Raw genomic sequence first — 23772 nt, 5'->3', positions numbered from 1 at the left:
AAAGCAGAAATAGATGTTTTTCTGGAACTCTTTTGCTTTTTCCATGATCCACCGGATGTTGGCAATCTGATCTCTGGTTCCTCTGCCTTTTCTAAAACCAGCTTGAACATCAGGAATTTCATGGTTCACATATTGCTGAAGCCTGGCTTGGAAAATTTTGAGCATTACTTTACTAGCATGTGAGATGAGTGCAATTGTGTGGTAGTTTGAGCATTCTTTGGCATTGCCTTTCTTTGGGATTGGAATGAAGACTGACCTTTTTCAGTCCTGTGGCCACTGCTGAGTTTTCCAAATTTGCTGGCATATTCAGTTCAGTTCAGTTCAGTTGCTCAGCTGTGTCCGACTCTTTGCAACCCCATGAAACACACCACACCAGGCCTCCCTGTCCGTCTCCAACTCCCGGAGTTCACTCAGATTCACGTCCATATAGTCAGTGATGCCATCCAGCCATCTCATCCTCTATTGTCCCCTTCTCCTCCTGCCCCCAATCCCTCCCAGCATCAGAGTCTCTTCCAATGAGTCAACTCTTAGCATAAGGTGCCCAAAGTACTGGAGTTTCAGCTTTAGCATATACTTCATGGCAAATAGATGGGGAAACAATGGAAACAGTGAGAGTCTTTATTCATTTTCTTGGGCTCCAAAATCACTGAAGATGGTGACTGCAGGCATGAAATTAAAAGACACTTGCTCCTTGGAAGAAAAACTATAACCAATCTAGACAGTGTATTAGAAAGCAGAGAGATTACTTTGCCAACAAAAGTCCATCTAGTCAAAGTTATGGTTTTTCCAGTAGTCATGTATGAATGTGAGAGTTGGATTATAAAGAAAGCTAGCACTGAAGAATTGATGCTTTTGAATTTTGGTGTTGGAGAAGACTCTTGAGAGTCCCTTGGACTGCAAGGAGATCCAATCAGTCCATCCTAAAGGAAATCAGTCCTGAATATTGATTGGAAGGACTGATGTTGAAGCTGAAACTGCAATACTTTGGCTACCCGATGTGAAGAACTGTCTCATTTGAAAAGACCCTGATGCTGGGAAAGATTGAAGGTGGGAGGTGAAGGGGACGACAGAGGATGAGATGGTTGGATGACATCACCACTCAATGGACATGAGTTTTGGTGGACTGCAGGAGTTGGTGATGGACAGGGCGGCTTGGCATACTGCAGTCTATGGGGTTGCAAACAGTCAGATATGACTGAGCGACTGAACTGAACTGAACTTCCCTCCACCAGATATATCCTTCACTACTGTGTCCATTTGGAAATTCTTACTCATTCTTTGAAACCCTGCCCAGGCTTCACCTTTCAGGTGGGAATGCACTCCTGTGCCTCTGTGTTACCTTTATTCCTACAACATAGTTTATTTACAACATAAACTAAGACATTTACTACTCCAAGTTACAATTATTGTTTACAGAAACATCTCTCCAGAATGATGAGAATTATGGGAAGCCAGAATGTGGTTTACAGATTTTCTCTCAAGGAGCTAACATAGCCCCTCTTGCATCACTGGTTACTAAATGCACTTTGTTGATATGGATGATTTTCCTGAATTATCAAACTGATTCTTCTTACAAATTACAATGATCACAGGGAAGAATTGTCCTCTTACTTATGAAAAAATTACTTGACATGTCTTAAAACTATAAAATCTTTGAACAAGTATTTTTATCTTCTTTTGCAATTTTTTTTTCTATTGTGTGGATGTCGTTTACATAAGTTGCCTGAGTTTTATTTATTTTCTAATCTGATCATTTTCTTGGGGGTGGGGTGAAATGAAAGAACAAATGATACTTTGTAGCTTTTCTTATTCTCAGAAACATATAGAGCAGCTTCTGAGGAAGTCATTATATTAGGAAAAATTCTTTTATATGCATTTAATTAATTAATCCATATATCTACCTGTCATTATTTCTTTCCTATGGCCTTCCTCATAACAGTGGTGCACACTTCTGCTGTTAGTAAATTGGCACAATAAATCTATTGGGCCCACCTCTATTTCCAGCAGTTAATTTAGCATTTTATCACATGGTTATGATCTCAAGATTGAAGTCAGTTTTAAAGATTAATACCATTTAATCATCTACCTAGAAGGAGGATGCCAGAAATCTGTTTAAAGTCTTGCTATTCATGCCTTCATTTCCTTTGTGCTCGTGTTGTGATAAGCATAAACATCCTTTTTAGGCTACTGCTAATAACTACTTAAAATGATTAAGGTAACTAGTTATTCCCTGTAAGAAAATTGCTCTCCTGTTATTAACATGAAATTAACACAGCTCTCATTTCATTTTCTGTGAGCTTCAGTTCACAGACTTTTGCCTCCCAGTTGCCTTGAATAAATTTTAGAACCATCTCAAGGAAGATGCTCCATCATAAAAGATGAGCTCTAAAAAGGTATGAAGGTCAAAAATTGTAGCTTTGCAGAGGACACTATGATAGAGGCAGCTGCTGGGAGGGAACACCTGGCTTACTTCTGCCTCTTAAGCACATCCCCCTAACCTGCCATGGAGTTTGCAGGAGTAAAACTGACATAATTAGCATAATTGTCATTGTTCTTGTAGCCTGAACAATATGAATGGGATCTGTGACTCTTTGAATATCCCAAATCTGTGGGCTAATGGTTTTATTTATTTATTTATTTTAAAAATTTTAAATTAACTTATTTACTTTAATTGGAAGCTAATTACTTTATAAAAATCAACCAAATCTTTTAAATAGCGAAGTCAATTAAATTTGATTTCAATCATGGTCTTTGGTCTGTTGCTAACTGACTGATGTGGACAGTGGACTTCAAGAGTCATTTTTCTAACAATCTATGTGTTTATGCATGACTTGATTTTTTCCCTTTGCTTCTTTTTTATTCTTTTCTTATCATTATTCTTTCTTTCTTTCTTTCTTTTCTTTCTTTTTAAATTTTACTTTACTATACTGTATTGGTTTTGCCATACACTGATGTGAATCCAGCACAGGTGTATATGAGTTCCCAATCCTGAATCCCCTTGCAACCTCCCTCCCCATATCATCTCTGTGGGTCATCCCAGTGCACCAGCCCCAAGCATCCTGTATCCTGTATCGAACCTAGACTGGCGATTCATTTCTTACATGATAGTATACATGTTTCAATGTCATTCTCCCAAATCATCCCACCCTCTCCCTTTCCCACAGAGTCCAAAAGTCTGTTCTATACATCTGTGTCTCTTTTGCTGTCTCACATACAAGGTTATCATGACCATCTTTCTAAATTCCATATATATATGTTAGTATGCTGTATTGGTATTTTTCTTTCTGGCTTACTTCACTCTGTATAATCAGCTGCTCTCCGACATAAATCACAGCAGGATCCTCTATGATCCACCTCCCAGAATACTGGAAATAAAAGCAAACATAAACAAATGGGATCTAATTAAAATTAAAAGCTTCTGCACAACAAAGGAAACTATAAGCAAGGTGAAAAGACAGCATTCAGAATGGGAGAAAATAATAGCAAATGAAGCAACTGACAAACAATTAATCTCAAAAATATACAAGCAACTTATGCAGCTCAATTCCAGAAAAATAAACGACCCAATCAAAAAATGGGCCAAAGAAGCAAATAGACATGTCTCCAAAGAAGACATACAGATGACTAACAAACATATGAAAAGATGCTCACACTGCTGGGCTTACACACCGAGGAAACCAAAATTGAAAGAGACACGTGGGGCTGGTGCACGGGGATGATCCAAAGAGTTGATATGGGGTAGAAGGTGGGAGGGGGATTGAGGATTAGGGGCTCGTATACACCCGTGGTGGATTCATGTCAATGTATGGCAAAACCAATACAGTATTGTAAAGTAAAATAAAGTAAAAATAAAATTTTTTAAAAAAGAAAAAAATAATTTAAAAAAGAGAGAGAGAGAGACACGTGTAACCCAGTGTTCATCGCAGCACTGTTTATAGTAGCAAGGACATGGAAGCAGCCTAGATGTCCATCAGCAGATGAATGGATAAGAAAGCTGTGTACATATACACAATGGAGTATTATTCAGCCATTAAAAAGAATACATTTAAATCAGTTCTAATGAGGTGGATGAAACTGGGCTAATGGTTTTAAAATTTTATCTTAACTGAACACATGCATGACATTCATGTGATACAGACTTCCATGGGAATATGCTGCTTTTGAGAAAAACCCACAGACACCTTCTAGTGTCATAAAGCACTGTCTGTAATGGCTCGTTGTTGGCAGTTTCAGCACAATTAAGATTGCTCAGTACTACTTGAAGTGCAGTCTATAAACATGTGTGTGCTAGGGCTTCTCAGGTGGCTCAGTGGACTTGAAATGGAATCTATGAACTTGTGTATACATGTTTTTAAGCACCTATTTTCAATTATTTCAGATATATACCTAGGAGTAGAATTGCTGGGTCATATGGTAACATTATGTTTAATCTTTTGAGGAACTGCCAAACTACTTCCTTACATTTAAAAACTGACCATTACCTGTGCCAGGCACAGAGTTTAAAATTTTGCAATGTAGAGCATTTATCTAGAGACAGGAGGGGACCAAAGGATCGAGGTTCTGCAAGCAGATCTCTAGGATCCTTTCCCATTATCCTTCTCACTTGCCTACTCTGAACTGTCTTGTGAGTGGCACATCCAGGCTGAGCATCACCTAGGGGCTTGTTATAAATATAGCACTGAGTGCCCTACCCAGACCTACTGCATTAGCATCTCTGACAGTTAGGCCCAATAATGTGTTTTCAAGCAAGTCATGTGATTTGGATATTTCTCAAATTCCAGAAGCTCTGAGATAGAATTTGGGTTAACTTTACAGCTACTTTCTTTCCTCTTATATTAGAAAACCTATCTACAAGCAAAGTGAATGACAGAGACACTGCTTTAGCGGTAGATGTGAATTTTCTCTACTTTATATAAAATAAATAATTTGCAACACTCCTCACTTTGAGAAAACTGTGTGCACCTTACCTTACGTCAATGGCAGTACAAGACCATTCTGGGCAGTTATGCATAGAGACACTTCAGGCCCATGTCATGTCATTAAGCTCTCAACTGGTCCCTGTAGAAATGATCTAGGGTCTTTTTCCAGATTTCTTTTTTTATTAAAATATAATTGACATAAATATCCTATTACTTTCAGGTTAACATCATACTGATACAATACTAATATACATTAGGAAGTAATCACCATGATAAATCTAATCACCATCTAGCACCATACAAAGTTATTACAGTATTATTTACTATGTTCACAAGGTTATAAGTTATACCCCGATGACATTTATTTTATATCTGAAAGTTTGTACCTTTCAATCCCTTTCACCTATTTCACCTGCCCCTTCTCCTAACTTCTCCCCACTCTGCTGCTGCCGCTGCTGCTGCTGCTAAGTCTCTTCAGTCGTGTCTGACTCTTTGCGATCCCATAGGGGGCAGCCCACCAGGCTCCCCCATCCCTGGGATTCTCCAGGCAAGAACGCTGGAGTAGGTTGCCATTGCCTTCTCCAATTCATGAAAGTGAAAAGTGAAAGTCAAGTTCCTCAGTCGTGTCTGACTCTTAGCGATCCCATGGACTGCAGCCCACCAGGCTCCTCTGTCCATGGGATTTTCCAGACAAGAGTACTGGAGTGGGTTGCCATTGCCTTCTCCACTCCCCACTCTGGTGACCAACAATTTGTACCTTGTATCTATGAATCTGTTTTGTTTTATTTGTATTTTACTTTCCATATATGAGTAAAAATATGCAACATTTGTCTTTGTCTGACATTTAGTTTAACTTAATACCTTCTAGGTCCACCCATATTTCACAAATGGCAAGGTTTCATTTGTTTTATGGTTAATATTCCATGATATATCTTCTTTATCCATTCATTCATTGATGGACACAGCTAATGCTGCTGCTGCTGCTGCTGCTAAGTCGCTTCAGTTGTGTCCGACTCTGTGCGACCCCATAGATGGCAGCCCACCAGGCTCCCCTGTCCCTGGGATTCTCCAGGCAAGAGTATTGGAGTGGGGTGCTATTGCCTTCTCCTGACCAACACAGGTTGCCTCCCTAACTTCTCTATTGTGAATAATGTCAAAATGAATGGAATGCAGATATATCTTTAAATTAGTGTTCTTGTTTCCTTCAGATAAATATCCAGAAGTAGAATTGCTGGATTACATGGTAGTTTTTATTCTATGATCTTCATAGTTATTACTGAGACTGTACTCTTCCTTAGCACCCAGGCCAAACTACATGATGATTGTCCTACAGTGGAGTCCACTGGTGTAAATTAACCCTCTGTGACTCCCTAATAGCCAAAGGCAGCCTTGACATGTGATTTTTTGATGTTTGTGTTGAGATTTTTTGGTTACTACTGGTCAAGAAATGTCAATGTGGTAGTGTTTTGAAAGACTATACATTTTGTTGTTATACAGACCAGATTCTAGTTCTGACATTCAAACCTGAATATGCTTCTTAATTCTCCAAGTCTTCAGTCGCTTTCTGAAAATATTGGTTGTGCATTCCTCAACAGGATTGCATAAAGGAAATATGGTACATATATACAATGGAATATTAGTTGGCCAGTAAAAATGAAATAATGCCATTTGCAGCAATATGGATGGACACAGAGAGAGCCATGCTGAGTGAAGTAAGTCAGACAGAGGATAAATATTGTATAGCATCCTTTATATGCAGGATCTGAAAATAAATGGTACAAATGAACTTATTTATGAAACAGAAAGAAACTCACCAACTTAGAGAGTGAATTTATGCTTGTCAGGGGGGAATGATGAGGAGAAGAGATAGTTATGGAGTTTGGGATAAACAGGTACACTCTGCTGTATTTAAAATGGATAACCAATAAGGTCTTTCCGTATAGCCCAGGGGAATTTACTCATTGTTATATGGCAACCTGTATGACAGGGCAGTTTGGGAGAGAATGGATGCATGTATATGTATGCCTGTGTCCCTTTGCTATCCATCTGAAACTATCACAACATTGCTAACAGGCTATACTCCAAAATAAAATTTAAAAGTTTTTAAAATAAATAAATAAAACAAAATCTCATTACAAATCAACATTAAACATGGACATTCATAGTCAATTCTGATGATAAGAGACAGTAACTTTAAACTCCAATTAAGTAAAATGTTATTCTTCTCATTAGCAAACTTTTACTATTTATAAAATGATCTTATCATTATTGACATTGTATTTTTAATTTCATCAAGAAAAAACTGGAAGTGTTTTTAAAAGTGTTGATAATGCCTGCTACATGGCATAGTATTTGTCCAATAGATAGTGGTTATTATTGCTATTAATCCTTGTTGATAGTAACTCTCCATAGTGCTTCTGCCCTCCCCTCCTCCTTGTTACATTTCAATAATAATAGTAAAGAGAAAATACATGGAAAGAGGAAGATAATTAAGGTGGAGGAGAAAGAACAAGAGAGGCACAACTGTCATAGATTCCTAAAGACTGCTTGGACTACTTTGGTCCTCTGATTTCCTCCTGTCTCTAGAATTTTTTTTTTTTTTTTTTAGTAAAAGTGCTCTGTGGACTCTAGCTCAATGCTTGGCATAAGTTAAATGTCCTGCAAAAAATACAGTAAAACAATTTGGCAGCTCCTCAAAAAGTGAATCATATAATTATCATATAACCCAGCAATTCTACTCTTAGGTGTATATACAAAAGAATAAAAAGTAGGTACTCAAACAAAAACCTGTACATGCATATTTATAGTCATACTATTCATAATAGACTAAAGGTGTAAACAATCCAAAGGTTTGTTAACAGGCAAATGGATAAACAAACTGCGGCCTCTTCATATCATGAAATATCATTCAGTCAAAGAGAGGAATAAAATACTGACACATGCTACAACAGATATGAAACTTGGGAATATTGTGCTAAATGAAACAAGCTGGCAGGCCCAAAAAGTCATGTGTTGTATGATTCCATTTATATGAAATATTCAGAATAGTTAAATCCACATCAAAAAGCAGATTTGTGGCAGTCAGGGGTTTAGGGAGGGGGAAAATGGGGAGTAACTATTTAATAAGTACAAGCTTTCTTTTTGGGGCGATGGAATTGTTGTGGAACTAAATAAAGGTGGTGTTTGTACAACATTATCAATGTTCTATGAAGAACAATTCCATGAAGAACCATGGAATTTTTCACTTTAACATGGTCAAATTAATGTTGCTATAAATTAAAGAATATTTATGTATGTGTATTTAAAGAACAAAAAGAGATGTTGAGCCTGTGAGATTTTTGTAGTTATTCCTGAAAAACACAACCATTTTAAAAGATTCTACTGCTTCCTGCTATAACTAAAAATTATTTGATCCATGTGGGGATCTCAGTGAAGGATGAGTGGCTTCCAGCATGTGTTCGTGGTTACAAAGTTGACTTGCTAGTCCAGGAATTTCAAGTAAAAATCAGGAGCTATGAAAGTTGATAACAATTCAGCTGCTTCTAAAAGAGGCGAACATCTAATATAGGGTCAGAAAAATGGTTTAATGCAGCCAAGAGAAAAATATGAAGGCAAAGCATGCAGGCAAGCCCTTCTGAGAGACAAATCAGGAGCATAAAATTGGCAGTTCATCTCCAATCACAATTAGGGAAGATCTGAAATCTCCAAGATTCTGCCTCTCTCTTTATCTTAATTAACCAAGAAAAGATGTATTCTCTTTCCCTAATGGATTATCCAGAAACTAGAATATGAAGCTTTCAGGAGAGACAGATAATAAAAAGAGTGAAGGGAAAGAGAGAAAAGGACAGCCTGAAGACCAAGAGGTATATTAATTAAGGTTTCATAATCCAATAATTCATTTACTCTCAAAAGCAATCATAGTCCTTTTTTTGTGAAGTGTAAGGAATCAAAGATATATATGACAAACCTATTTGCCATCACAGAGTTTACTGTCTACTGTGGGGAGGTGGGAGGTGAGCGTGTGAAAACAAACATTTAATAAGCAAGCATTATCAGTGTGTAGACTGTATTGGGTACATAAATCACTTGAAGATCTCATTAAAATGAGGATTCTTATTCATTATACATGAGATTCTGAATTTCTCAAAGGACTGAGGTGAAATCCATGATGCTGGCCTGAGAACCCTACTTGACATGGCAAGGAGCTAGAATGCGATAAACACAAAAAGAAAGTGATGACATAAAGCAAGTTTCAGCAAATGATGCCCAGTGGGTCAAATATGGCTCGCTGCCTAATTTGTATGACCTGTGAACTAAATATGGTTATATTCTTTTAAATGGTTGGGAAAAACATGCTATCTCATGACAGCTAAATATATATATATATATATATATATATTTCAAATTTTATTTCATAAGTAATACTTCAGTGGAACATCAGTTCAGTTCAGTTCAGTCGCTCAGTCATGTCCGACTCTTTGCGACCTCATGAATCACAGCACGCCAGTCCTCCCTGTCCATCACCAACTCCCCGAGTTCAGTCAGACTCACGTACATAGAGTCAGTGATGCCATCCAGCCATCTCATCCTCTGTCGTCCCCTTCTCCTCCTGCCCTCAATCCCTCCCAGCATCATTGTCTTTTCCAGTGAGTCAACTCTTCACATGAGGTGGCCAAAGTAACTGGAGTTTCAGCTTTAGCATCATTCCTTTCAAAGAACACCTGGGACTGATCTCCTTCAGAATGGACTGGTTGGATCTCCTTGCAGTCCAAGGGACTCTCAAGAGTCTTCTCCAACACCACAGTTCAAAAGCATCAATTCTTTGGTGCTCAGCCTTCTTCACAGTCCAACTCTCACATCCATACATGACCACATGAAAAACCATAGCCTTGACTAGATGGACCTTAGTCGGCAAAGTAATGACTCTGCTTTTGAATATACTATCTAGGTTGGTCATAAATTTTCTTCCAAGGAGTAAGCGTCTTTTAATTTCATGGCTGCAGTCACCATCTGCAGTGTTTTTGGAGCCCCAAAAAATAAAGTCTGACATTGTTTCCACTGTTTTCCTATCTATTTCCCATGAAGTGATGGGACCAGATGCACGATCTTCGTTTTCTGAATGTTGAGCTTTAAGCCAACTTTTTCACTCTCCTCTTTCACTTTCATCAAGAGGCTTTTGAGTTCCTCTTCACTTTCTGCCATAAGGGTGGTGTCATCTGCATATCTGAGGTTATTGATATTTCTTCCAGCAATCTTGATACCAGCTTGTGTTTCTTCCAGTCCAGCATTTCTCATGATGTACTCTGCATATAAGTTAAATAAGCAGGGTGACAATATACAGCCTTGACATACTCCTTTTCCTATTTGGAACCAGTCTGTTTTTCCATGTCCAATTCTAACTATTGCTTCCTGACTTGCATACAGATTTCTCCAGTGGCAGGTCAGGTGGTGTGGTATTCCCATCTCTTTGAGAATTTTCCACAGTTTATTGTGATCCACACAGTCAAAGACTTTGGCATAGTCAATAAAGCAGAAATAGACGTTTTTCTGGAATTCTCTTGCTTTTTCCATGATCCAGCGGATGTTGGCCATTTGATCTCTGGTTCCTCTGCCATTTCTAAAACCAACTTGAACATCAGGAAGTTCACATGTCACATATTGTTGAAGCCTGGCTTGGAGAATTTTGAGCATTACTTTACTAGCATGTGAGATGAGTGCAATTGTGCAGTAGTTTGAACATTCTTTGACATTGCCTTTCTTTGGAACTGGAATGAAAACTGACCTTTTTCAGGCCTGAGGCCACTGCTGAGTTTTCCAAATTTGCTGGTATAGTGAGTGCAGCTCTTTCACAGCATCATCTTTCAGGATTTGAAATAGCTCCACTGAAGTTTCATCACCTTCACTAGCTTTGTTTGTAGCGATGTCTTCCAAGGCCCACTTGACTTCACATTCCAGGATGTCTGGCTCATGGACACAGCCATTCCTTTACATATAGGGCTGTGACTGCTTCCCTACTATAAAGGAAACATTGAGCAGTTACAACTGAAACCATATGGCCAGCAAAACCTAAAATATTTATTATTTGGCCTTTTACAGGAAGACTTTTTTCCACTGGTATAATATATTAAAGGATTTCAGGGGAGAAAGAGAGACCGGATTCTGCTCGATTAATCAGGGGAAACCTCAAGGAGAAAGTGCATCTGAGCAGTAACTGCATCTGATTTGAAAGTGCATTTGAGTAGTTAGGAATAAATAGACAGGGCAGGACCTGAAGAGCTGTGTTTAGGGAAGAAAGAATTCTAGTATGTACAAAGTCTTGGGAATGGGAAAAGCAGAGGGTGTGACTGCAGATCTCAGTGTCAAAACAAACAAACCAGGCAACTGACCAGAATGCCAATGTGACAGCATCCTTTAAACTTCCCTTTGAATAAGAAAGATAAATGATCTGACACAATGAAACCCCATTCCTAACTCTGGGAAGATAAAACAGCTGAATTACACATATATCTGTGAGCAACAAAAAAGCACAGGCGTAACACTGGAGTGAGAACTTGGGACCCAGTATTCTCAAAGTTGGGTAGTGACACTGCCCCTAAGGGAGTATTGGGGTATGTGTGTTTTGGGCTGTCACAATAACTGGAGAATATCTGTTGACATTTACTGCCCAGGTGCCAGAGATGTTAAAAGCAACTGTAATGAAAAACAGAGGACTGTAATTCTGGGCAAGATCATTTTTTTTTTCTAAGTATCAATAGCACTCCCACTAACAATTTAAGGCTAGGACTCTGCTATGGTGCAGAAAGTCCATGGGCTGAGGAATAAAAAGACTGGATGAAGGGAATGCCACTCACATGGATACCGATGCTGATGCTTGGCTGAAAGGCTTTTATTTTTCCCCTCCAATTTCAAGGAAAGCGAAAATGCCAGATAATGCACAAATTCAAAGGAAGCCTATGTTTTATGTGATAATTACAGTGCCCATGAAAGACAAGATTTGGGTAGGGATAAAGGTCTATGGCTACCATTTACCCATGATCACTGTGCACAGTGGCTAGATCGCTGGCCTTAAAATCAGAAAAACCTTGGTATGATTTCACTTTTGTCTTTTCTGAGCTGAGTAACCATTAGTCAATTATTTAAATATTCTTACCCTTATTTCCCTGGCCTGTAAAATGGGTATGGTGAAGGATTGTTAAAAAGATTGACTGAGATAAACTTTGGGACAAGCTTAGCACAATATTTGGGCCCTATAGTGGTGCCTAGTAAATGTGTTTCCTCTTTCTCTGCTTTGATGACCACATATGGGCTTTTTTTTTTTCCTGCCAAAAGAATGCTGTTACAGGCTGATTGGCAAAATTAGATGGGAATCAATCTTAGCCAAGCATGACAATTGGTGTAAGGCAGTGTTTCCTTATCCTAGTACTATTAACTTTAGCTAACTTAGTACTATCAATTTTGGGCTCGACAATTTTTTGTTGTGAGGCTGTCTTGTGCATTGGGGGATTTTTAGAAGCATCCCTGGCATATACCCTCCTCTAGGGGAGCAAAATTGTGCATGGTTGAAAACCATTGGTCAGGGTGAGTGAAATGAGTTATAGTTGTTTTGAATGAAAGGAGAAACATGGATTGCTTTTTTTTTTTTTTTCTAAATCAAAATTTTGACTACAGATCTCAAAACTCTGTGGCCTGTAAATACCACAACATACCACATTTTCATTCCATGCCAGCCACTGTACTTGGTCCTGGGGACAAGTCGTGGTTGCTGTACTTCAGGTGAAGATAACCTGCTTTGCAGAGTCTAAGATCATGGCTTCTGATTCTACGACTTCATGGCAAATAGAAGGGGAAAAGTGGAAGCAGTGACGGATATTCTTTTCTTGGTTTCTAAAATGTGGATGGTAACTAAAGCCATGAACTTAGAAGATGTTTGATTCTTAGAAGGAAAACTATGACAAAGCTAGACAGTGTATTAAAAAGCAAAGACATCGCTTTCCCTACAAAGGTCCATGTAATTGAAGCTATGGTCTTTCCAGTAGTCATGTACAAATGCGAAAATTGGGTGATAAAGAAGGAAGAATACCACAGAATTGATGCTTTCGAACTATGGTGCTGGAGAAGACTCTCGAGAGTCCACTGGACAGCAAGGAGATCAAACCAGCCAATCCTGAAGGAAATCAGTCCTGAATATTCACAGGAAGGACTGATGCTAAAGCTGAAGCCCCTTAACTTTGGCCATCTGATACAAAGAGCCAATTCATTGAAAAAGACCCTGATGCTGAGAAAGATTGACAGCAAGAGGAGAAGGGGATGACAGAGAATGAGATGGTTGGACGTCATCACCAAGTCAATGGATGTGAACCTGGGCAAACTCTGGGGGATAGTGAGAGACAGGGAGGCCTGGAAAATTGCACTCCATGGGGTCGCAAAGTATTGGACATGACTTAGCAATTAAACATTTCCTTTCTTTGGAATTGGAATGAAAACTTACCTTTTCCAGTCCTGTGGCCACTGCTAAGTTTTCCAAATTTGCTGGCATATTGAGTGAAGCACTTTCACAGCATCATCTTTCAGGATTTGAAATAGCTCCACTGGAATTCCATCACCTCCACTAGCTTTGTTTGTAGTGATGCTTTCTAAGACCCACTTGACTTCACATTCCAGGATGTCTGGCTCTAGATGAGTGATCACACCACCGTGATTATCTTGGTCATGAAGATCTTTTTTGTATAATTCTTCTGTGTATTCTTGCCATCTCTTCTTAATACCTTCTGCTTCTGTTAGGTCCAGACCATTTCTGTCCTTTATCGAGCCCACCTTTGCATGAAATGTTCCCCTGATATCTCTAATTTTCTTGAAGAGATCTCTAGGCTTTCCCATTCTGTTCTTTTCCTCTATCTCTTTGAATTGCTCACTGAAGTCTTTCTTATCTCTTCTTGCTATTCTTTGGGAACTCTGCATTCGGATGCTTATATCTTTCCTTTTCTCCTTTGCTTTTTGCCTCTCTTCTTTTCACAGCTATTTGTAAGGCCTCCCCAGACAGCCATTTGGCTTTTTGCATTTCTTTTCCATGGGGATGGTCTTGATCCCTATCTCCTGTACAATGTTACGAACCTCATTCCATACTTTATCAGGCATTCTGTCTATCAGATCTAGGCCCTTAAATCTATTTCTCACTTCCACTGTATAGTCATAAGAGATTTGATTCAGGTCATATCTGAATGGTCTAGCAGTTTTCCCTACTTTCAATTTAACTCTGAATTTGGTAATAAGGAGTTTATGATCTGAGCCACAGTCAGCTCCTGGTCTTGTTTTTGTTGACTGTATAGAGCTTCTCCATCTTTGGCTGCATAGAATATAATCAATCTGATTTTGGTGGTGACCATCTGGTGATGGTCGGCTTCAGCAATACGTGAACCATGAACTCTCTGATGTTCAAGCTGGATTTAGAAAAGGCAGAGGAACCAGAAATCAAATTGCCAACATCTTCTGGATCATGGAAAAAGCAAGATAGTTCCAGAAAACATCTATTTCTGCTTTATTGACTATGCCAAAACCTCTGACTGTGTGGATCACAATAAACTGTGGAAAATTCTGAGAGAGATGGGCATACCAGACCACCTGACCTCCCTCTTGAGAAATCTGTATGCAGGTCAGGAACCGACAGTTAGAGCTGGACACGGAACAACAGACTAGTTCCAAATAGGAAAAGGAGTACGTCAAGACTGTATATTGTCACCCTGCTTATTTAACTTCTATGCAGAGTATATCATGAGAAACGCTGGACTGGAAGAAACACAAGCTGGAATCAAGATTGCCGGGAGAAATATCAATAACCTCAGATATGCAGATGACACCACCCTTATGGCAGAGAATGAAGAGGAACTAAAAAGCCTCTTGATGAAAGTGAAAGAGGAGAGTGAAAAAGTTGGCTTAAAGCTCAACATTCAGAAAACGAAGATCATGGCATCTGGTCCCATCACTTCATGGGAAATAGATGGGGAAACAGTGGGAACAGTGCCAGAGTTTATTTTCTGGGGCTCCAAAATCACTGCAGATGGTGATTGCAGCCATGAAATTAAAAGACGCTTACTCTTTGGAAGAAAATTTATGACCAACCTAGATAGTATATTCAAAAGCAGAGACATTACTTTGCCAACTAAGTTAAGTCTAGTCAAGGCTATGGTTTTTCCTGTGGTCATGTATGGATGTGAGAGTTGGACTGTGAAGAAGGCTGAGCACTGAAGAATTGATGCTTTTGAACTGTGGTGTTGGAGAAGACTCTTGAGAGTCCCTTAGACTGCAAGGAGATCCAACCAGTCCATTCTGAAGATGAACCCTGGGATTTCTTTGGAAGTAATGATGCTAAAGCTGAAACTCCAGTACTTTGTCCACCTCATGAGAAAAGTTGACTCATTGGAAAAGACTTTGATGCTGGGAGTGATTGGGGGCAGGAGGAGAAGGGGACAACCAAGGATGAGATGGCTGAATGGCATCACTGACTCAATGAACGTGAGTCTGAGTGAACTCCGGAAGATGGTGATGAACAGGGAGGCCTGCTGTGCTGCGATTTTGGGGTCACAAAGTGTCGGACACGACTGAGCGACTGAACTGAGCTAGCAACTAAACAACAGGAAAGAAAGTTCTTCAAACTCTGACCACCAAGCAGCTATTCATTTTTCAGGTAAAGCCTGTCACTATGTCTCAGGAAAACATTTCGTTGGGCATCCTAACCAATAAGATGAGAGAGTATGTAGATTTATGGTCATGTTTATCTGAAAGGGAATGGCTATTCACTCCAATATTCTTTCCTGCTCCTTGAGTAAGTGTGAAAGGGAATGGTGCAATAAATTTATTTAAGAGAATTATAGAAACTTAGTGGATTCTTCTTCAAACTACTGAAAGGCTTAACTTCCACCCTGACCCACCCAAGGCCATGTTCTCTATGAGAAAGTTCCAGAACTTTGGCATTGGAAGCTGAAGATTGTCTTCTTAATACCAATAATCAAAAGTAAAGAAATATAAAAACAGAACACGACTTTGATGAAGGCAGGGAGAAGAAATCTAAGGTTTAGAAAAGGCTGCTTTGTGCCAAGTGCTTGATGCATACACCATCTTATTATATTTAATTCAAACAAAAATTCCGTGGGCCAATCATTTCTAAACTTGTCTGCTAATAAGAACTATCATATATGCTTATTACAAATCCATGTTTGAGTTCTACCCTAAGACCTTCTATCTGACTTTCTGGGTGAAAAGGAAAATGTGCATTTTTAACTATTACCTCAGGAGTTTTTAACAGTAAACTGTAATTTATCATCCCTAGTTTTAGATGTGGAAACTGGGTATTGCCTGAATTCTAATTCTAAATCCTTCCTGCGGCTTCACACTGCTTGCTTAGAAATGACAGGTCCAATTTAAACAGAGAAAGTGTTGTTGTTAGTCCCTCAGTGCTGTCCAACTCTTTGCTACTCCATGGACTGAAACATGCCAGGCTTTCATGTCCATTTTCTAGAACTTGCTCAAACTCATGCCCATTGAATCAGTGATGCCATTCAACCATCTCATCCTCTGTTGTTCCCATCTCCTCTTGCTTTTAATCTTTCCCAACATCAGAGTCTTTTTCAATGAGTCAGCTCTTTGTATGAGGTGGCCAAGTATTGGAGCTTCAGCTTCAGCATCAGTTCCTTCAGTGAATGTTCAGGGTTGATTTCCTTGAGGATTGACTGGTTTGATCTCCTTGCTGTCCAAGGGACTCTCAAGAGTCTTCTCCAGCACCATAGGTTGAAGGCATCAATTCTCCAGTGCTCAGCCTTCTTTATGGTCCAGCTCTCACAATTGAACAAGACTACTGGAAAAACCATATCTTTGACTATACGGACCTTGGGCCTTCCCCTTTTGGCTCAGCTGGTAAAGAATCCACCCACAATGCAGGACACCTGGATTCAATCCCTGGGTTTAGAAGATCCACTGGAAAAGGTAATGGCTACCCACTCCAATATTCTGGCCTGGAGAATTCCATGGACTTTCACTTTCATGCGGACCATGGTTGCCAGGGTAATGTGTCTGCTTTGTAATATGCTGTCTAGGTTTCTCATAGCTTTTCTTACAAGAAGCAAGTACATTTTAATTTCATGGCTGCAGTCACCATCTACAGTGATTTTGGAGCTCAAGAAAATAGTCTGTCACTCTTTCTTTTGTTTCCCCTTCTATTTTCCAGGAAGTGATGGGACCAGATGCCATGATCTTAGTTTTTAAAATGTTGAGTTTTAAGCCAGCTTTTTCACTCTCCTCTTTCACTTTCATCAAAAGGCTCCTTAGTTCCTCTTTGCTTTCTTCTATAAGTGTAGTGTCATCTGCATACACGAAGTTATTGTATTTCTCCCCGTAATCTTGATTCCAGCTTGTGCTTCATCCAGCCTGGCATTTTGCATGATGTAGTCTGTATATAAGTTAAATAAGCAGGGTGACAATATACAGCCTTGATGTATTCCTTTCCCGATTTGGAACCAGTCCATTGTTTCTTGTCTGATTCTAACTGTTGCTTCTTGACCTGCATACAGGTTTCTCAAGAGGCAGGTGAGATGGGTCTTGTATTTCTATCTCTTTAAGAATTTTACACAATTCATTGTGATCTACACAAAGGCTTTAGTGTAGTCAATGAAGCAGAAGTAAATACTTTTCTGAAATCCCCTTGCTTTTTTTATGATCCAACGTATGTTGGCAATTTGATCTCTGGTTCCTCTGCATTTTGTAGATGCAGCTTGAACATCTGGGCCTTCTCAGTTCATGTACTGTTGAAGCCTAGCTTGGATAATTTTGAGTGCTATTTTGCTAGCATTACTTTATTCAAAGAAGACAGCCTTGAAATTTGTTACTGCTTTGCATATCAGCTCCTTAGAGCTTTGAGATCCCATGTGGTGGATAAGACAGCACCTGTGACTCCTAGGACTGAAACTCCAACCTTGCACATTATTTATTCTGTGACCTTGGCAAGTTACTAAAGTTCTTCCGGTCACAGGTTTTTGTTTTTTGTTTTGTTTTTTCCATTTGTAAAAAGGTAATAAAAAATAATACTTGCTCCAACTGCTTCTGGATTCATTGTGTAGACTGAACAAGATAATGTATAAGAAAGAGTTTTGCAAATGGCAAACTCTGTGAGGCCTTAACATTACAGAGTTCTGATTAGATTGATTCCCAGTTATCCACAAAACCAGTTTTTATTTGGGCAAATCTTTTGTAAAGATTGAACTTTCCTTTTCATCTTTGAGTCACTTTCCATTGTCTAGTCAGTGTGAGAAAAAGAAATTCATACTTCAGTTCAGTCACTCAGTCGTATCCAACTCTTTATGACCTTATGGACTGCAGCACTCCCGGCTTCCCTGTCCATCACCAACTCCTGGAGCTTATTCAAACTAATTTACATTGAGTCAGTGATGCCATTCAATCACTTCTCCTCTGGCCTTCAATCTTTTCCAGCATCAAGGTCTGTTCCAATGAGTCAGTGCTTCGCATTAGGTGGAGTATTGGAGTTTCAGCTTCACCATAAGTATTGGAGTTTCAGCTTCACCATAAGTCCTTCCAATGAATATTCAGGGCTGACTTCCTTTAGGATGGACTGGTTGGATCTCTGGGCAGTCCAAGGGACTGTCAAGAGTCTTCTCCAAAACCGCAGTTCCAAAGCACCAATGCTTCGGCACTTAGCTTTCTTTATAGTCCAGCTCTCACATCCATACATGACTACTGGAAAAACCATAGCTTTGACTAGACAGAGCTTTGTTGGCAAAGTAATGCCTCTGCTTTTTAATATGTTGTCTAGGTTGGTCATAGGTTTTCTTCCAAGGAGCAAGAGTCTTTTAATTTCATGGCTGCAGCCACCATCCTAAGGGATTTTGGAGCCCCCCACTCCCGACCTCCAAAATAAATTCTCTCACTGGTTCCATTTTTTCCTCATATATTTGCCATGAAATGATGGGACCAAATGCCATCATCTTAGTTTTCTGAATGTTGAGTTTTAAGCCTACTTTTTCACTCTCCTCTTTCACATATGTCAAGAGGCTCTTTAGTTGTTCTCTGCTTTCTGTCATAAGGGTGGTATCATCTGCACACCTGAGGTTATTGATATTTCTCTCAGAAATCTTGATTAAAGCTTGTTACTAACAGATACAAGAAACATGAATAGCATTCCCACTGAAGCCTGTTACTCAACATAAGAGACCCGGGGTAGCCATTTGCTGCAACATGGATAGGCCTAGAGATTGTCATACTGAGTGAAATAAGTTAGATAGAGAAAGACAAATATCATGTTGAATATGGAAAAATACTACAAATGAATTTATCTACAAAACAAAAATAGAGTCACAGATGTATAAAACAAATTTATGCTTACCAGGGCTTAAGGGGGAGTGAAGGGGAAACTTGGGAAGTCAGGATTGACATATACACAATAGATAGTTATTTACTGTGTAGCACAGGGATCTCTACTTGGTACTCTGTAGTGGACAATATGGGAAAATAATCTAAAAGAAGAGGGGATATATGTATATGCATAGCTGATTCACTTTGTTGTACACTTGAAACCAACACAACATTGTAAATCAACTATATGCCAATTTAAAAAATAATAGGGTCGGCCACCCTCCAATGCCATCTGTGCCTAGTATTGAATATTAACCAAGTTTAGGAAGAATAGTTGAGTGTTGTCTGCATGCTCTAGTGGATGAGGCTGTCAATGCACCTTCAGACATGTAGACTTTCATCCATCCTCTTTCAGGCAGAATCATGCCGCCCCCGCCTGGCCACCCCCCCCCCCACCCCGCCCAGAGACGTCCCTGTCTGATCTCTGAAATCTGATCTGTTACTCTACATAGAAAAAAGGACTTGGCAGATGTGATTAAATTAAGGATCCTGAGATGGAGAGATTATCTTGGATTGTCCCAGTTAACTCATTTATCACAAAGGTTTTTGCAAGTGAAAGAGGGAAGGAGGGGAATAGAGGAGATGTGCTATTGGGGGCACAAAGTATAGTGATCCAGTGTGAGAAAGACTCAACAGACCACTGCTGGCTTTGAAGATGAATCCTTCCTTAGAGCCTCCAGAGAGAACACAGCAGTATCAATGTCTGAATTTTAGGCCAGGGAAGTTCATTTTAGACTTCTGATCTCCAGAATGGTAGATAATACATGTATGTTATTTAGAAGCACAAAGTTTGTGGTCATGTGTTACAGCAGCCATAGGAAACCAATGCATGCTCTCTCTGAGTTGGCAGGTTAGTGCAGGTTGGTCTTGAGCATTGCACAGCATCTACAGTCCTGCAGGATGTTAATGTCAGCTTCCCTCCCAAGTCACTGTGATCACCCAAAACATACCCATATATGCCCAAATGCTTCATGGCATTGGCCCAGTTGAGAACAGCAACTTATACAGCTGAGGCATCTGGGGAGGAAAGGTGCATGTGGGAGCCGACTTTGGAAAAGTGGAATTAAAAGCATATACACTTAAAGCTCAATAATTTTTGTTAGCATTATTGGTACAGCAGTCTACTGGAAACTCCTTCATGCTTCTATGACCTCTGCACAGCAAGGCACACCACTTGGTTGAGAGTACTGCTTTTTAAGTGTTTGTGAAGAAAATAAACAAGCTATTTCATTAATTATTTCTCAGGCCTCCAAGAAGTTTTTATTGTGCCTTAAAATATTAAAAAGTATAAGCCAGAAATAGTTAAATAAAATCTCATTAAAAGGAGCAGAGGAAGAGATGTCCTGGTGCCTCTGGTGGGAGGGAAGAAGGATAGGGTTTGAGATCCGGTTTCTGAGCACCACTTTTGGGCTTGTATTCCTGACTGCAAAAGTTAGACAGGCAACTGCCACTTAAATTTCCTTGTAGGTCTTATGTGAGGATCAGTGTTGAATCATAGGATATGTCAGTAGGGACATATTGTTTATCAGCTATGGTGTATGAAGACTCAAATGCTGGAAATGCAAATATATGTTTGATGTCCAGAAATGTCCCTTAAAATTATGTGAGAGATGGTTGGAAAATGAACCTAGCTTAATAAGAAATAGCCAGAGGCATTCTGGTGTGAGTGGTTTACACAACAGGGGAAGGAGAGGGTGGGATGAACTGAGAGTAGTATTGATATGTATACACTACATGCATGTGTGCTAAGTTCCTTCTGTCTTGTCCAACTTTTTGTGACCCTAGGAACTGTAGCCCACCAGTCTCCTCTGTCTGTGGAATTCTCCAGGGAAGAATACTGGAGTGGGTTGTCATGCCCTCCTTTAGGGGATCTTCTCAACTCAGGGATAAAACTGGTATCTCTTACATCTCCTGCATTGACAGGCAGGTTCTTTACCATTGAGCCTCCTGGGAAACCCATATATATACTACCACGTGCAAAATAGATAACTAGTGGGAAAGTGCTGTATAGCACAAAGAGCTCAGCTTAGTGCTCTGTGATGACCTAAAGAGAAGGGATGGAGTCGGGGAGGGAGAGTGGCTCGAGAGGGACGAAATGTATGTATACATATAGCTGATTCACATGGTTGTACAGCAGAAACTAACACAGAGATGTAAAGCAATTATACCCCCACTTTAAAAAAAAATGATAGATTGAAAAAAAGAAAAAAAGAATATTAATATTTTTGAAGGCTATGGATGCCAGGGAGGATGGCATGAAGAATCAGAGTTGAAGCCTGTGAACTGTTAGAGACATTCTGAGTGTCGGTACATGCCAGGAAGGAAGCCCAGAATGAGGTGGGTTAAGGGAGGGCTTCAGAGAAAGCAATGACACCCCACTCCAGTACTCTTGCCTGAAAAATCCCATGGATGGAGGAGCCTGGTAGGCTGCAGTCCATGGGGTAGCTAAGAGTAAGATATAACTGAACGACTTCACTTTCACATTTCACTTTCATGCAGTGAAGAAGGAAATGGCAACTCACTCCAGTGTTCATGCCTGGAGAATCCCAGGCACAGGGGAGCCTGGTGGGCTGCCATTTATGGGATCACACAGAGTCAGATACGACTAAAGTGACTTAGCAGCAGCAGCAGCAGCAGCAGCAGCAGCAGTAGCAGAGGAGGGCCTGGGTGTCACTGTGTTTTCCAGAAAACGAACCAACCCATGTCTAATGTGTTTCTTCCTGCCTCTACAAAGTTGCCTTTGTGTTACTGATGCTAATGAGTAACATAATGGCTCTGCTAGGAGAATTTTAAAACTGCAAATGACAGCTTTTGCAGGCACAGCAAATCACCAAATCTTATAATCAAACACAGAGGCCCAGATCATTGAAGGACTTGGCATTTTGGGTGATAAAATGCAGTTTAACGTGGACATATGTGGAATAATATGTCTTTGAACAAACAATCAAAAGTAGAAACATCTGCTAAATGAATTGTTTTGCATTACACTGACCAGGGAATAGAAATGGACCTGAGCAGCAGCCAAAGAGATAACAGAGAGGAAGGCTGGAGAAGCCAGTCTCCTTTGCTGAAAAAAAAAAAAAGCCTCAGAAAAGTCAGAGGGAGAATAATGATCAGATTAATGGCTGCCTTGCAGGTACCCTATGCTCCACAAAGACAAATGACAAATGAAAATTGCCTGCTGGCCATTCTATGAGTTAAGTCTTGGCTGCTGCTTCTCATGCTCTTTCACCAGCTCCTTTGGTCAATCTCTAAACATTGATGTGCCCCATGCTTTGGTGCCACCTGAGGGCTTGGACCTTGATTTTATACAGTCTCACTACCTTTGCAAAGAATCTCAATCAGTTCCCTGACTTTAAGTATCATCTATAATCTGTTGACATTTAAAATTAAATATTTAATTAGCCTTTCTAGCCTTTCTCTGAAGCTCTAGGTCAGTGGGTCTCAAAGTTATCTAAATACTGGAATCACCTGATGGTGATATTTTAAAAAATCTCAACATTCAGACCATACCCTTGACCAATTAGTCAGAATTTTTGGGGGTGGAACCTTGGCATCAATGAGTTCAATGTGCAGGTGATTCCAATGTTCAACTAAGTTTGAAAACCTCTGCTTTAGACTTCTTTACTCAATTCAGTTCAGTTCAGTCATTCAGTCATGTCAGACTCTTAGCAACGCCATTGACTGCAGCATGCCAGGCCTCTCTGTCCATCACCAACTCCTGGAGCCTACTCAAACTCATGTCCATCACATCAGTGATCCCATCCAACTATCTCATCCTTTGTCATCCCCCTCTCCTCCCACCTTCAATCTTTCTCAGCATCAGGGTCTTTTCCAATGAGTCCAATCTTCACATCAGGTGGCCAAAGTACTGGAGTTTCAGTTTCAACATCAGTTCTTCCAATGAATATTCAGGACTGATTTCCTTTAAGATTGATTATAATATAATTGGTGTCTCAAACTTAACAGGGTCAAACACAATTATATCCCCACTTTATGCCTGGTTCTGTCCAGGCCTCCCTATCCACTAAACTTTATTATTCTTGCTCTTTTACTCTTTCTCTGAGTATCTATATCTAAGCTACCAGTAAATTCTTCAAATCTAACTTGAAAATAACAACAGCCTCCGACAATCTAGCCTAAACTGGATCATTTAATATTTGCTTATTTTTTTAAATATTTATTTATTTATTTTTGGCTGTGCTGGATCTTCATTGCTGCATGTGGGCTTTCTCTAGTTTCGGCAAGCTGGGGCCACTCTCAAGTCATGATGTGTGGGCTTCTCATTGTGGTGGCTTTTCTTGTTGTGAAGCACATGCTTTAGACTGCAGGTTCACTAGCTATGGTATCTGCAGCATGTGGGAACTTCCTGGACCAAGGATCAAAGTCTTTGTCCCCTGCATTGGCAGGCAGACTCTTAATCACCTGACCACCAGGT

General features: G+C 39.8%; 1 protein-coding gene and 1 long non-coding RNA gene across 2 annotated transcripts in view; both read right to left on the bottom strand.

The window, feature by feature from the left end:
* The window catches only part of CA10 (carbonic anhydrase 10), a 568264-nt gene that overhangs the window by 98939 nt on the left and 445553 nt on the right, over positions 1-23772 (bottom strand). The gene's annotated exons all lie outside the window — the stretch shown is intronic.
* LOC132657317 (uncharacterized) lies at positions 2751-15058 on the bottom strand. Its single transcript, XR_009595303.1, has 2 exons — positions 13408-15058; positions 2751-10933 (listed from the first exon to the last, which is right to left on the bottom strand). It is a non-coding gene; the product is annotated as an uncharacterized LOC132657317 (long non-coding RNA).

This window comes from Ovis aries, chromosome 11 (genome assembly GCF_016772045.2).
Source record: "Ovis aries strain OAR_USU_Benz2616 breed Rambouillet chromosome 11, ARS-UI_Ramb_v3.0, whole genome shotgun sequence".
In the NCBI taxonomy this organism is placed as follows: Eukaryota; Metazoa; Chordata; class Mammalia; order Artiodactyla; family Bovidae; genus Ovis; species Ovis aries.
This window is presented reverse-complemented; position numbering and strand designations above follow the sequence as displayed.